Source organism: Aquarana catesbeiana, linkage group LG02, assembly GCF_042186555.1.
Source record: "Aquarana catesbeiana isolate 2022-GZ linkage group LG02, ASM4218655v1, whole genome shotgun sequence".
Classification (NCBI taxonomy): domain Eukaryota; kingdom Metazoa; phylum Chordata; class Amphibia; order Anura; family Ranidae; genus Aquarana; species Aquarana catesbeiana.
Window position 1 is genome coordinate 180,018,630 of NC_133325.1, and position 15,911 is coordinate 180,034,540.

The 15,911-nt window shown below is 41.7% G+C and overlaps 1 protein-coding gene across 1 annotated transcript in view; it reads right to left on the bottom strand.

Annotated features, from left to right (window-relative positions):
* The window catches only part of GDF11 (growth differentiation factor 11), a 191,382-nt gene that overhangs the window by 82,302 nt on the left and 93,169 nt on the right, over nt 1-15,911 (bottom strand). The gene's annotated exons all lie outside the window — the stretch shown is intronic.

Genomic DNA, 15,911 nt, shown 5'->3' on the forward strand with positions numbered 1-15,911 from the left:
GACTTCAGTCACAGACAGGGATGGATGGTGAGCTCACTCACCCCTTGGCAGTCAGCACCTCTCATCCAGATGTATCTGAGGGGTAGGGCCAGGAGGAAGAAGAGCAGATTGAGCTCTCTCTCCTCTCCTGTCTGTGTGTGTGGGGGGATTGTTAGTAACTCTAAATCTGGTCATACTAGCAGTCAGAGGTAGCAGTGCCCTAAAACGTTTGGTACCCCAACACTTCAAATTCCTGATATGTGCCTGCATTACCATGTACTTGTATGAGAAAGTATCCTTTTCTCTTTGTATTGCTTCCATTGTGTGGAATACCTGGTGATCCTGCCAGTCCCTCAGCTTTCCTATGTAAAACTGACCAAACTAAGCAGTAGAGCACAGCGTGGTCAATTCTCTAGCTGTGCTGGCAACTCAGTGTGCTCTCCTCCATTGCTCAGACTTTTTCTGACACGCCCCTCCCCCACTTTACAGCCATTCATTGGCGAGCTCAGTGTACTGCTGTTTCTCCTTCCCCCTAGCTCTTATGCAACTGAGAACACAGGGAATGTGATCATTTATAAAAAGGGAAAAAAAGGTATTTAAAATGTTTTTTTTTCTTTTATATCTATCCATAATCGCTTACAATCACTTTAATTTCACACTGCAGGTATACAGCTATGAGTTTATAGGTGCAGGAGTGCCTAGGCACCCTCACATACAAGGATGCTGCTTAGGCAGAATTAACATATAAAATATTCACTTTTTTGGGTTCAGTTACACTTTATGGGCAAGGTACAGATCCCAGAAATAGACAAACCCAATGCTGCACTACCCCAGAAGTTTCAACATAATAGGAGTTGGCACCCCTTTTGTAGTGAACTTTCATTTTGCCATAGAGAATACCTACCTGCCCAGCTTCCTCATTAGCCAAGTTTCTTTTATATTAAGCAAGAAGTTTAAGGCTACTAAGGTGTCCTAAACCGGGTCTACAGGGAAGTTTTTCATCTAAATTTAAAGTGGTCCTAAAGCCTCAAGGTGTTTACCTTAATGCATTCTATGCATTAAAGTAAAAAACATTCTGTATCATAGACTCGCCCCCCCACCCCCCTTTTACTTACCTGAACCTCATCGCAATCCAGCGACGTGCACGAGAGCTGCGGCTCTCCTGACCCTGTCCCTCCTCCCTGCTGTGTAGATCAATAATGGCTCCTGCTCCTGTCAATCAACTACTGTGAAGAGGGAACTGGGGGGGGGGGGGGGGGGGAATGGGGAGTGAGCATGCATGAGTGCCCCTATGGGAATCGGTTTCCAATAGGGACACCAGCAAGAGAGGAGGAGCCAGGGGCACCAGCGTGGGGACCCACGAAAAGGTAGATTGGGGCTGTTCTGTGCAATTATATTGCAAGGAGAAGGAAAGTATAGACATGCTTGTTATTTTTTTAAAATCCTTTACAACCACTTTAATTTACATTTAGTGTAGAAGATGTAATTCACATGGAAAAGTCAAAACTGGGAATGATGTCCCTGGTGGTTAGTTATACTGTAAAATCCATATAGAGAGCATCCAGAAAATCTCAAAAGTCCACAACCAATACTGGCAACTATTCCTCTGCTCTCTGCCTGCCATTATTTTATTTTGTTTGCAGCTTCCACAGTTCAGTTCCTAGACTTTTCTTTCTTAATTTAGCAGGTAAATCATGTCTTTTCTATATGGTTTCTAATTCTTTTATGCAGGAAGGAAAAATTGTAATGGATTTTGATACCTTAGCCACAAAACAAACTTAAAAAGGAACTGCAGTCTGCTTACATTAATTGTAATAAAAACATCTTTGCCATTCTGAAGCTTCCATCCAACCACTTTGCATATTATTTTATATATACTGTAACTCTGTACTTGCCAAATATGCTGCACAAATCTCCCTCCACTAAGTCTGGCTGCAGCCATTTTAACTGTGGGCAGCTGACGCTGCTGCCTGTTCACTTCCTGGATTTACACACACACACACACACACACACACACACACGCACACACACACGCACACCTCCAGCTCTGCAGCTCTCATTGGACATCTTATGACTCACCCCCCCCCCCCCCCTTTCCTGGCAAACTCTCACAAGAGTGAGAGAGAGAGCTGTGCATGATGTCATAAGCCTAGGCTAATGACCAGACAAGAAACAGGAAGTGGGCTGTATAAGGTATTTACTATCAGAAAAAAAATGTTTTAATATCCAAAGGTAAAACAACAAGGGCAGAAGATTTAATAAATGGAAAGATGAAAAAATGACTGAAGGTCGGCTTTAAAGTGGTCTTTAGGTTTAAATGTTTTTTATCCCAATGCATTCACGCATTAAAGTGAAAAACGTTTTACCACTTGCTATGTGCTCCCCTCCCTAAACAGGGAGTCTTCTCTCAATCCAGCACTGTCCCAACCGCACCACTTCTTTCTCCTCCTCCTAATCTCACAGGAGACTCAGGTGGCAGAACCTTTGGCTCCTGCTGCTGTCAGTTAAATCTCATGAGGAGTGAGCTGGGGGGGCGTGGCCAAGCCACGCTGTGTGTGTCTATGGATGCACACAGCCTAGCATTGGAACATGCCCACATGGATGCCCCCCCAGCACATAGCTTGCTATGGGGGCATACATGGAGTGGACAGTGCCAGTGGGAAAACTGAAATAGAGCAGTTAAAGGACCACTCTGTGTATTGCGATTGCAAAAAGCATGTGAGTATACCCTCTTTTTATTTTATTAAGAAAAAAACTTTAGCCTTCACAATCACTTTAAGGTACACCTGTCAACAAAAGTGTTAAACTGATATTAAGCATGAGGTACAGACACCCTCAGCCTTCATAATTTGCACCCTGGGACCCCTGAAACGCAAGTTTCACCCTTCATGGCCAAGCAATGGAGAAGGGCTAAAGAGAAAGAACAGCAAATAATTGCCTTGTCATATTGCAATAGTCTGCCAGAGTCTAATATTTGTGGTATGTCATAGAACAGTCATAGAACAGCCAGCTTTTGTGCCATTCAATTTATATTGGTTTATGATATTACATTAACAGGTTTGCAGGTGTGCCCTCGGGCATCTGCATCAGACAGTGCAGTCAGCATCATTTGTGGAATCAATGCAGTAAGAAAATCAACTTTTTTGACATTTCCAATCCCAGTCAATGGACTTTTTATGATAGCTCAACTCCACCCAAAACATTGTATTTTCTTTTAAATAAAACAGTGAAGAGTTATAGTCCTGTCAGGTTTTTAATGCCATCTGTGTCAGAACAAGAAGTGATGGGAAATTTCTCCAATGGGAACACAAACAAAAACACACATTTGTTAGTGTGGAGAAGCATTAGAAAACTTGACAATATTGTTATTTCTCTCTGTGTCATTCTGTGTGACAATGACACCCGCTATTTTGAAGACAGGAAGTGCGGGAAAATATTCCCATTTTAATTCTTTAGGGTTTGGCTTTAATCTCTCCTAAGATAATGAGAAGACAGCAATCAACCCTGAGCATTCATTATAAAACAAAAAAGAAAACTAACTGTACTCAGGGTTATCAATTCTGGCAAGGAGAGCTGCCAGCTCTAAAAGAGTTCAGATACTCAAACTCATAAATGTGCAGTGCTATAACATAATAAGTAACAATAAAAGTGCAAAACTCTGTAATAAAAGTTCATTAGTTACATATATGGAATTAAATCATCAATCCAAAGTGTTGTCAAAGAGTCCACAAGTGAAATCCACAGATGAAAATAGAAAAGTAAAAAGACTTAAAAAAAAATCTTCAGCCCTGATGAAACGCATAAGGTGGAGCCTATGACATAGAAGTCCTCATGCATGTGGATTTCATTGGATGGTGGGGGCCGTGTTACATTTGAGCACGTAGGAAGGCCACTTGTCATCATATATGTTTGTTTAGCTGCTTTGGCCCTATGATCACGTAAGTGTGCACTTTAAAGCTTTTAATAATTATTTGGCATACGGTTTTACATTATGAGAGTGTTCTTCTCATCTTATCTTTGAGCGATCTTGGTGGTATTTTTTTATCGGCTCCTGCGGAGTAGATGGAATTGTCAGAGGAGGGCCGTAGCGCTGTATGACCATCTGTAAAACAAAGGCCATCATCTTCTGGTAAGGAGTTGTAATGCACTTTTGGCTAGGGTGCAATGCACATCACCTTTTAGACTGCTATCACAGACTTTTCCCCAAGTGTTTTTCACTACAGAGTGTGGAAATTTTTTTTTTTAGTATTTTTACTTTTCTATTTTCATCTGTGGACTTCATGTAGACTCTTTGACAACACTTTGGATTGATGATTTAATTCCATATATGCCATTTGGAACTGTTTACCTTTTATTGGGTACAGAGTTTTGCACTTTTATTGTTACGTATAATGTTATAACGCTGCACTTTTATGTTTACATTGGTTATAAAACAACTTGATTTAATAGTCCAGTAATAAAAGTATATGGTGTCACAACGCAGTTCAACCTCACAAAGTCTTATTCACTTTAGAGAGATAAAATCTCTGTTGTAGCCCATTTAGCTCATTTATATAATCACAATCTCAAAACATTATCATTGGTATGACTTTATAATTAATCCAATATGCAGCCAGTGTGCAGCTGTATGTATTTGCTGCACACAGAATATAATAATTCTTTAATATTGCAAAGCCCTTTGGAAGGAAAATGCTTGACCAAAAATATACCTACCAAATGTACATTAAAAAGTACCATGCTAAACATTTTGAAGAATATTGCAGCAGAAAAACATCACATTTTAAATAGAAAAAATAATAGTACGTAAATAAATACAAACACATGAAATGAAATCACCCCAAAAAACCGACATACTTAAAAGTGGAGTTCCACCAAAAAATAGAACCTCCGCTTATCCGGTTCCTCCCCCCCTCCGGTATCACATTTGGCACCTTTCAGGGGGGGAGCAGATACCTGTATAATCCAGGTATTTGCTCTCACTTCCGGGCATAGATCATCGCAGGCTCAGTGGTGATCTACGCCATGTCCGGTCTCTCCTCCGTCCCCCCTGCTGTCTTCTGGGAGGCACACAGGTCCAAGAAGACAGCAGGGACCAGTAAGGACACGCATGCGCAGGAGGGAAACAGGCTGTGAAGCCGCAAGGCTTCACTTCCTGATTCTCTTACCAAAGATGGCGGCGCCTCCACCTGACAGCCAGATTGGCTTCGGGTGAGGACATTGCAGGCGCCCTGGACAGGTAAGTGTCCATATTTTAAAAGTCAGCAGCTGCAGTATTTGTAGCTGCTGACTTTTAAAAAAAAAATTTTTGGCAGAACTCCACTTTAACATGTGCCTACAGGTTAATGCTGTGTTGTACTACAAAGAATTATTGTTTTGAGTCTCAGGAGTTAAGATTATGCGCTGTGGTGTGCCTTACCCAGCATGTGTCACTTCCTGTCTTTTGGGAGATGATAAATGCAGGAGGAGGTTGGGCCTCATGGTCAGACAGTTAAGCTCGCTATAGACGATTCAAACCCGAACCATGTATAGGTCCCCGGGAAGGATTCTCCCATCATCACTGACTGGTTGCAGGAAAGAAAATCGATTTGTCTATAGTTGGCCTTATGGTAAATGAGCTGTGAGAAGCATACATGTAAGATGTGATCGGGAGTGTATCCGTGGAGTTACCCCACAGTGGGACACTGGCAGGGGTCAAAGGACTGAGTTGCTATGTTTCATCTTGTGGGGACATTATTACATTGGAAGATATGAACACTACAGAACAGCACAACACTTATAAAACGGAAGGGAAGATGGTGGAATGGTCTGAATCTGGATGTTGCATTGAAGTAACACCTCTTCTGCTGGAAATACTTAAGCACAGTCACAGCCTGCATGGCACTTATGACAGAGAGAGTGGAAATGTGGTGTTATTTGAAATGTTGCACTGAATATGTTCCTATGGAAAATGTTAAAAGACTGTATGCCAACTAAGTTACTGTAGTAAAGGAAGTTCTGGTTAAGAGCAATGTCTGGTCTGATTTACTAGAAGAGAGAAAGTGATCTACAGTGTACTGGGGAATGAAATGTACCATACAAGTGAAGTGAGGAATGATAAGAAGGAAGGGGAGCCAGTTCAGAGAGGGAGAGGTGGTGGCTGGTAATAGAGGTTCCTTAAGAGGGAGTAGCCTGGCACGTGGTGTATCCTACTGAGCGGCTGGGTCCCTATCGTAGGACCCGCTGAGGAAGGGACTCCTCCTAGAGACTGTATGTCGGGTAGAAAGTGTTGTCGGCCAGGGCGGATAGTTAAGACCTACAGAGGTAGCTGTGTGGTAGTTTGTCATGTCCTCCATGTTCCCCTTTAACTTGTTGAGTGCCAATATTGCAGCTTATCAGTCTTTAATTGTGGTGACTGCTTTTTTTTAGGCTTTGTTTGCCTTTATTTTCATCCAATGGTCCTGACAGTAGCACAGTTCCTGTCCTAGAGTGGCAACACTCACTCACTGTACTGTATCTATAGAGGAGCAGTGACTACAAACAATAGCTTGTATAAAAAGTTTCTAATTAAAGTATCTCATTAAAGGAGAAGTGTGGTGTTATACAAAAACTGCCAAACTTCTATATTCAGCTTTCTGCTGTAGCATCGGTCCAATGTTGCAGCTGTCCACCGCCGATTCTAATGCCTTGTACACACACGATCGGATTGTTGGCCAACAAAACCGTTGTTGGCCCAAACTTGTCTTGCATACACACGGCACACAATTGTTGGCCAACAATTACGAACGTAGTGACCTACTACGTTGTTTTTCAGCTCTTTAGCGCTACCCTTTGGGCTCCTTCTGCTAATTTCGTGTTAGTAGAAGTTTGGTGATTGTTGATTCGCACTTTTGATTTCGCACTTTTGATTTAGCACTTTTCAGTTCGCTTCTGAACGGTCGTTCGTCAACCAGCCATGTTGCGGAATCGGAGGAGATAAGGTGTTATTTATTATTGGCCTTGGAGTTATTGCTTTGACATTATTTTTTTGGTTGAATAATGATTTGATAAATTTTCTATATTTTTGGATGCATAGAATGCACTTTTTGTTTAAGTTTTAATGGCAGATAGGATAGCATGTCTAATTTTATTTTTTTATTTTTTTAATGCACAATAAAAAAATTGTGTAGCATAATATTTGGCTATGTGTTTTACTTCAAATGGCAGTTTGGGAGTAGGCAGTTACATTTTAAAAAATACAATGTAAAATTGACAAGGGACACCAACATAGTTGTATCTTTGATCTTAAAAACTACGGGATAATGGCGATTTGGTAACTTGCCCAAATTAAAAAAAAAAAAAAAAAAGCATAATAATATTATTCTTGATATCACTAGAAAAAAAAAGCTTTTGGAAATTAGTTTGCAATAACTCCATCAGTATCACGAGCAAAGCAGCTTCATTATTATCCCATTAAAGAAGAAGAGAATTGTGCGCTGCATTTCGAGATTTCATAATTTGCTACGTCACGAATGTTAATTCTCCATTACGAACGCTAGATTACAAGACCGACCGCTTCTGGCTTGTCCTTGCTTCTGAGCATGTGTGTTTGCACTTTGGACTTTTGTCCAACGGACTTGTGTACACACTATAAGAAAATCCGACAACACACATTTGTTGGCGGAAAATTTGAAGACATGCTAGCCAACATTTGTTGGCGGAAAGTCCGACAACAATTGTCCGTTGGCGCATACACACGGTCGGATTTTCCGCCAACAACCTGACATCCAGCATTTCCCGTCGGAAAGTCCGATCGTGTGTACGAGGCTTAAGCCTGAGAACTGAGCAATCTTATAACCTTTGATTTCGGTCCGCTCTTTACAGACAGTGGTGACTGTCAGTCACTGGCTCTCTGCTTTGCCTCTCCGGTGCTCACTGGAACGGCAGGCTTGGGAAGGGGCTGGAGCAGCTGGTTCAGGCTCTCAGTTGCACACTAAGAGGCTGAGCCAGCTGCTGATCAGGCATCTGGGTGGATCTTGACAATATTCCCACAGATACCAACAATGGGGCACTATTCCTCCCACTAATACCAAGATGGGGTACTCCTCGCTTCCACTAATACCAATTATGGGGCACTATTTCAGTCCCACTGACCCCCAAGCTGGAGATATGATTTACTCCCACTGGCCACAGGTTAGAAGTTTTGTAGACCCCTGGCCTAGAGGATAATGAACAAGGCAATATACTTACCTTCTCCCTTGCTCACACAGGCTTCCTCCTCTTTGTGTCACCATTCTCCTGAAGCCTCTTTCTTTCGCTGGCTGATCAGTCACAGCTTTCTGATGCAACCTCCTATAATGCAGAGCAATGGCTCTCAGGGGAGCAAGGAATACAGTAAGCACATCGCCCTATTTATCATCCATAGGCAAACAAGTAGTTAACCCTTGCAGTGGAGAGGGGGACCCTCTACAGGGATAAACATTTTTCGAGTTCAACTTTAACTATAGAGAAAATTATAAATCAGACAGAGCACCTCATTACTATGGACATGACATTGGGGTTTATTTACTAAAGGCAAATCCACTTTGAACTGCAAGTGCACTTGGAAGTGCAGCTGCTGTAGATTTGAGGGGGGCATGCAAGCAAAATAAAAAGCAGCATTTTTGCTTGTACATGATTGGATGATAAAATCAGCAGCGCTTCCCCTCGTTTCAGATCTTCCCCTCAAATCTAAAGCGACTGCTCTTCCAAGTGCACTTGCAGTGCAACGTGGATTTGCCTTTAGTAAATCAACCCCAGTGTGCACTATTTAACTGTTCTTCTAATGTTAAGGGGAATCTATTTAAAAAAAAAAAAAAAAAAGTGTCATTAAATATTTTTCAGAATTCTTCTTTTACTTTTTTGCTAAATTTTCAAGGAGGATCTAAAAAATCCTCTTGAACTTGCAAAAATGTAAAGTGGACCTGTTTATCTGGCAGCGTCCTTGCTGAACGTTTGCTGTGAAAACACCCAAAGCAAGAAGTGCCACCTTGTGGCTAAATACAGTATAGGTAAAGTACAGTAAAAACCCTGAAAAAATCTGAGACTGGGTTTGTTGAATTTATTGCTTCAATTGCTGAAAAGGATGATGAATTAACACTTGTTTCATGGATCATTAAATCTAGCTAAAGAACTGACTAAATGTAAGTTATGCAAAAAAAAAAAAAAAAAAAACTTCTGCAATTCATATGCAACAGTAAAAAAAAAGCAGGGTTTACTCAGACACTGACTATGGGGGGGGGTTGGGCGGGGGCATCATATCTTTATTGGGTGGGCGCCTATTATGGGAGAAATAATAGGAAATGCTATATGAAAGATATTTTTGGGGAAGGGAGAGGTCATACTTTTCAAGCTATCATTAACCAGTTTTTATTTTATTTATTTTTAATTTGCTTAGCACACTGTATTGATAATCTGTGCTGAGATGTCCAATTCAGTATTCATGAATGACAAACTGATGATTCACAATTCCTATACAATAAGATAAAAAAACTCAGAACTTCAGGTTCACCCCTTCCTTCTTGATTTCAGCAAATTTTTTAATATTCAATTTCAAATATTCTGTCCTCTACAGCTGTGGCCAAAAGTTTTGAAAATGACACAAATATTAGTTTTCACAAAGTCTGCTGCCTCAGTTTTTATGATGGAAATTTGCATATACAGGGGGTCCACTAGTTACAAACATCCGACTTACAAACGACTCCTACTTACAAACGGAGGCAGACAACAGGAAGTAAGAGGAAATCTACCCCTAGGAAGGGAAATTCTCTCCTGTAAGAGCTATTTTGGGGAAAAGGTACCTCCACTGATGCTTTATCACCAAGGCTTGTTTCCACAACAACCCAAAATTTTCAAAATCCAATTGTCATTGGGACAGAAAGTGAGGTGAAATCTTCTGAACAGGGGCACACACAGCAAAACAAATGTTATAGGGGTGTTAACCCTTCCCTATGCTATCCAAAAAGCTTAAAAATAGTTTTTTTGGCTGGAGCTACACTTAAAAAATGTACCTGTTCCGACTTACAAACAGATTCAACTTAAGAACAAACCTATAGTCCCTAACTTGTTTGTAACCCGGGGACCCCCTGTACTCCAGAATGTCATGAAGAGTGATCAGATGAATTGCAAAGTCCCTCTTTGCCATGAAAATGAACGTAATCCCATAAAAATAATTTCCACTGCATTTGTGAAGAAGGCTTCATGGTATCCAAGAGAGTTCAGCAAGCACCACGACCGTCTCCTACAGTTGATCCAGCTGTGGGATCGGGGCACCACCAGTGTAGAACTTGCTCAGGAATGGCAGCAGGCAGGTGTGATTCCATCTCCACGCACAGTGAGGCGAACACTTTTGGAGGATGGCCTGATGTCAAGAAGAGCAGCAAAGAACCACTTCTCTCCAGGAAAAACATCAGGGACAGACTCATATTCTGCAAAAGATACAGGTATTGGATTGCTGAGGACTGGGGTAAAGTCTTGTTCTCTGATGAATCCCCTTTCTGACTGTTTGGGGCATCCAGAAAAAACCTTGTCCGGAGAAGAAAAGGTGAGAGCTACCATCAGTCCTGTGTCATGCCAACCGTAAAGCATCCTGAGACCATTCATTTGTGGAGTTGCCTTAAATTACTGACCAAAAAAAGCAGATTTTTCTATATTTTTTTATACCAAAGAATGCATGCCGCTTGTTTACGTGCCTGTGTGCATAGGCATAGTACAATTATTGGACTGTATTTTAACTCAGTAAAAAAAAAAAAAAAAAAGTTGTACTGAGCTTTTTCAAGCTGCAGTGTGCAAGAGCCCTTGCTGTGTCCATTTGGGTAGATTCCCTCTTTCTTTCTTTTTTTTTTTTTTTTTACAGATTCTTTATTTATCAAAAAGGTTGCATTTAATACTTCTAGATAACATAAAAGTAGAGATACACCTTAGTACAGCCATAAACAACCAATAAGTAAGCTTACAATACAACATGGCAGTATGAAATCCAAAACATATGTAGCTTTGGTGGACTATCTGCAATAGTACAAAACCAAATGAAAATCAAGGATGGATCTCATTCAATAAAGGCAATATAGTAAAAAGGGGGAAAGAAAAAGAGAGTTAAAGAGTAGATAAAAAAAGAAAGAGGTTATTGAGGCCTGACTTGGACTGCCATTCCCTCTTCCAATGAGTGTGCCCTTATTGGTCACAGAGGTATTCCCATTGGACAGGGGAATGAAAGCTTGCAAAGCTTAGTCGGGGAAGTCAAGCCACTAATTGCAAAGTGAAACTAGTTTCAAATAGGCACATAAAGGGGGGGTTTCTGGCTAAGAAAGGCAATAGCAATTCTATTGGTGTAGTGTGGGGTAAAACAAACAAGAAGGGTACAGCACTGTTGACAATGTAATTAAGGGAAGATCTAAAGGGCAGTTAATGACCAAAATTAACTATGATAATGAGAGGTATTAATCATTGTATTACTGTGTTATGTTGCTGGTGTAAAAAGGTGTAGCAAGGGGGGGCGATCACTGTGGTGCTAACGGCTGTTTTTATTAGGAGCAATAATCACTGTGGTAATGGAGGGATATTAATCAATGTAGCCAAGATAATGAATAGTACTTTGGGCTCTAGCAAAGAGGACAGCAGTGATGAGTTAAGGAAATGAGGGCTCTTAATTAAAGTGTATGTGCAGTCAAAAGTTTGTTTAGCTTTGGATAGGGGAGAGAAGGGTTAAAACCCCTACAAGTGTAGTTTTTGCTTCTTGTGTTCCATTGAGGAAATTTCCCTTTACTTCCCATCCCAGAGATGTAACCAGAGGTTAGAGGAAACCTCCCAAACTGAGGGGAATTTGCCTCTTAGACAGCCTTCCATTGGAAGATTTACTATTACCTTTCGTTTTGGAGACAACTATAAAATATGTGATTTTCCCTCACTTTCACTTTTAGACAGCAATAAAAACTTGACAGAGGGTCTAATCCAGGGATCCTCAAACTTCGTCCCTCCAGCTGTTGCGGAACTACACATCCCATGAGGCATTGTAAAACTCTGACATTCACAGACATGACTAGGCATGATGGGAATTGTAGTTCCTGAACAACTGGAGGGCCATAGTTTGAAGACTCCTGGTCTAATCCTTCCCCATGCCATGCAAAACTGAAAAAAATGTTTTGCCTAGACACACTCTTTAAAGTACATTGCAATTACATGTATAATATATGTGTTCAAAATGTTAGCTGTTATGTTGCTCCACATACATAGTTGATTTAATGCCAACAGTCCTATGACTGGTAGACATAACGGTGGGGATTTACTAAAACTGGACCATGCAAAATCTGGTGTAGCTCTGCACAGAATCCAATCAGCTTCCAGGATTTTTTGTCAAAGCTTACTTGAACAAGCAGAAGTTAGATGCTGATTGGCTACAACTGGTGCACATCTTCACCAGATTTTGTAATGGAGGTGGTGGATGGGGGAAGGCAAGCAGAGGATTGTGTGGATATGGCTAAGAGAGGGGAGAGAGGTGAATGCTTCGCACTAGATGCCTCTGCCCCAGGTGATATTTCCAAGCCTAGTCTATCTGCCTCAAAGGGGGAACCAACCCTTAAAGACATGTTCCAGGCTATACAAAACTGTAATCGTACCTTAAATACATTATCTACTCAGTTCAATTGTCTAATGGAGGATGTTACTACTATGCATCTAGACATGCAGAAAGTGCGAGAACGCACAATAGCGTTAGAGAATCAGGTTACCATCATATAGAAGGAGTCAGGATGCATGCAACATGAACTTAAGGCAGTGGGACTTCAATCTAGATACCATGCTAACCGCATAGATGACATTGAAAATAGACTTAGAAGGAATAATATACGCATTCTTGGACTCCCAGAATGCATGGAAGGGAGGAACCCTGTCGAGTTTATTGAAAAATGGCTGCTGGATGTTTTTGAAAAACAAAATTTTACCTGCTTCTTTGCGGTAGAAGGGGCGCATCGTATTCCCGCTAGACCACCTCTTCCGAGTAACCCTCCCCGACCGATCATCTTAAAAATGCTCCACTATAGAAATAGAGACAAGATTCTATTTCTATCCCATACTAAGGGCAATATCAAAGCTAATGACTCCAGAGTTTCTTTCTTTCCGAACTTCTCTGTGGCAGTCCAAAAACAGAAAGCTAAGTTTATAGATATTAAAAGGCTATGCTTTATCCTGCTAAACTCCAGATTGTGGTTAAGGGAGAAACTATGTTTTCTGATGACCCCAAAGAGGCTAATAGCTGGCTTGATAGAAATGAGCAACATTTGACTTTTCCTGCTTCTAGCAAGAATACTGCTTGATGGCGGGAATAGTTGGAATAGCTTTTCTATTCTCTTCTTTTTTTTTTGGCTAAACAGGTTTTGCTTGATTATATAATTTGCTATATAGCTGTTACATAGATTGTTTAGAGTTTCTCTCGAGATGCGTCCTTTTTTTTTTCTTTCTCAGCTATAGGCGGAGCCAGCGTGGATTATAGCTGGATAAACTTGTCTCTCTATTATTGGGCTATAGGCCCATCTGCAAGCCTGGATGAACTTTGTTATTTTTTTTCCCCCTCCTACATCTTCCTGCTGAAAATGATTTGGCATTCATTGTCTGTGGATGCGTGTGTGTTTTGTGGGGGGTTTTTTGTTGTTGTTTTGTTTTTTGAGTGGTGTGTTTTTTTTTTTCTTGTTTTTCTCACCTCTCCAACAGTTTATATACAGTACCTATGGCCCTACTCTCTCTTCCTAATATTTGTATGGATACATTTCCAAGCTTCCTCTTTGTTTTCAGGTATTATGTATTTTATTTATTTATTTTTTCTCTTGCCTTGTAAGGGGATGGTGGATATCTGTATACCGATATATAGGCCTATTATCAATATTAGACTATATATATATATATATATATATATATATATATATAGTGGAAGATGGCGACTGAAATCTCAAAATTATCATGGAATATAAGAGGAATTAAGGATCGCATTAAGAAGTGGGCTATGTTTGATACTCTGAGTCAATTTGTACCATGGACATGCAGGAAACGCATTTAACTCAGGATACGGTAACTTTATTGCAGAACAAAATGTACCCTATCCAGTATCATGCTATATATTCTACATATGCTAGAGGTACAAGTATATTAATTTCCTCTAAACTACAATTCTTCTGCAGGCAAACACTGTTGGATCCACAGGGTAGATTTATTTTATTAGTTTGTAAAATATTCTCTATACAATTTATATTGGGGTCTGTATATATCCCCCACCTTATAATAGTGAGGTAATTTTCCAGATAGGCTTATTCTTGGTAGATAATCCAGAGATGCCTCTGTTGACAGTGGGGGATTTTAATAGTATTTGTAACCCTAGTAGAGATAGATATCCAGGTGGTCCTCAAGTGGATACTCCCTTTTATAGGTATTGTCGAGAACTGGGTTTACGGGACATATGGCGGCTTAAAAACCGTTGTCCTATGCCTATTTGTGCTGTTCTAGTACTTACCAGACTTTATCGAGAATAGACTTGACGCTGGGCACGCACTCGGCTCTTCCATGGGTGTCTAATATACAATATATGACCAGGGGCTTATCAGACTACTCCCCCATTTTAGTTACCTTAGAAAAAATAAAACCTAGGATTAAGCCTAACTGGCATGTCCCTGCTTATTGTATAAAAGAGCTGTCTCAGGGAGACTCAACGAGTCGGGCTCTAAGGGAGTTTTTCTGCATTAATGAGAAGTCTGCTTCACTTCAGGTGGTTTGGGATACCATTAAAGCCTTTCTAAGGGGGGTCCTATCCGTAAAAAATCTTAGAATAGGAGTCTTCATTAGCAGCCGAGGTGCAGCAAAGGGAATCTCAGTATATACAGGATCCTACCCAGGGCCGGTCCTGGGCGGGTGCACGGGGTGCACTGCACCCCGGCGCCGCAGAGTGGGGGGCGCCAAAGTGCCAGGGTATCGTCAGTCCCGTCCCGAGTGTGCTGTCTCGCGCCCGCAGCAGTGTGCATATTCCCTGTCCCCTCCGGCGCGCCCACGGCACTGTGTATAAATTAGCATATTCCCTGCCCCACGGGGAGTGTTCAGATAGCATATTTCCCGAATCCCCGCCCAACAGCAGTGTGCATATAGCATATTCCCACCCACGCTCCCCGCCCGCTGCACATCCCTCGCCCGGCGCCCGCTGTATATTCAGTACGAGGAGGAGGTAGGCTAGGTCTGCCCCACCTCCTCCCCATGTCCCCCCTGTGCCCGCCCACAACCCCTTCATGCAGCCGATCTGTGCCTGGGAAAGGAGTGTGGGCGGGAGGTTTCAAATCAGCCAGTGAGCCAGCGATCCTGCCTGATGTCGCTGCCTGAGTGCCTGTGCCTCTGAAGACAGTGCAGCCTGGGTGAGTGATCTCTCCCCTCTCTCTTTTTTCTAAATGTGCCATAGTGTTCCAAGCCTCCATGTATAGTCTTCCATGTGCCATAGCCTTCCATGTTCCATAGCCTTCCAGCCTTTCATGTTCCATAGCCTTCCATGTTCCATAGCCTTCCAGCCTTTCATGTTCCATAGCCTTCCATGTTCCATAGCCTTCCAGCCTTTCATGTTCCATAGCCTTCCAGCCTTTCATGTTCCATAGTCTTCCAGCCTTCCATGTGCCATAGCCTTCCATGTTCCATAGCCTTCCAGCCTTCCATGTTCCATAGCCTTCCAGCCTTCCATGTTCCATAGCCTTCCAGCCTTCCATGTTCCATAGTCTTCCAGCCTTCCATGTGCCATAGTCTTCCAGCCTTCCATGTGCCATAGCCTTCCATGTCCCATAGTCTTCCAGCCTTCCATGTCCCATAGCCTTCCATGTGTCAGTCTTCCAGCCTTCCATGTATCACAGTGATCCTTCCTGCCTTCCATATACCATAGTAGTTCTTCCTTCCTGCCTTCCATGTGCCATAGTGATCCCTCT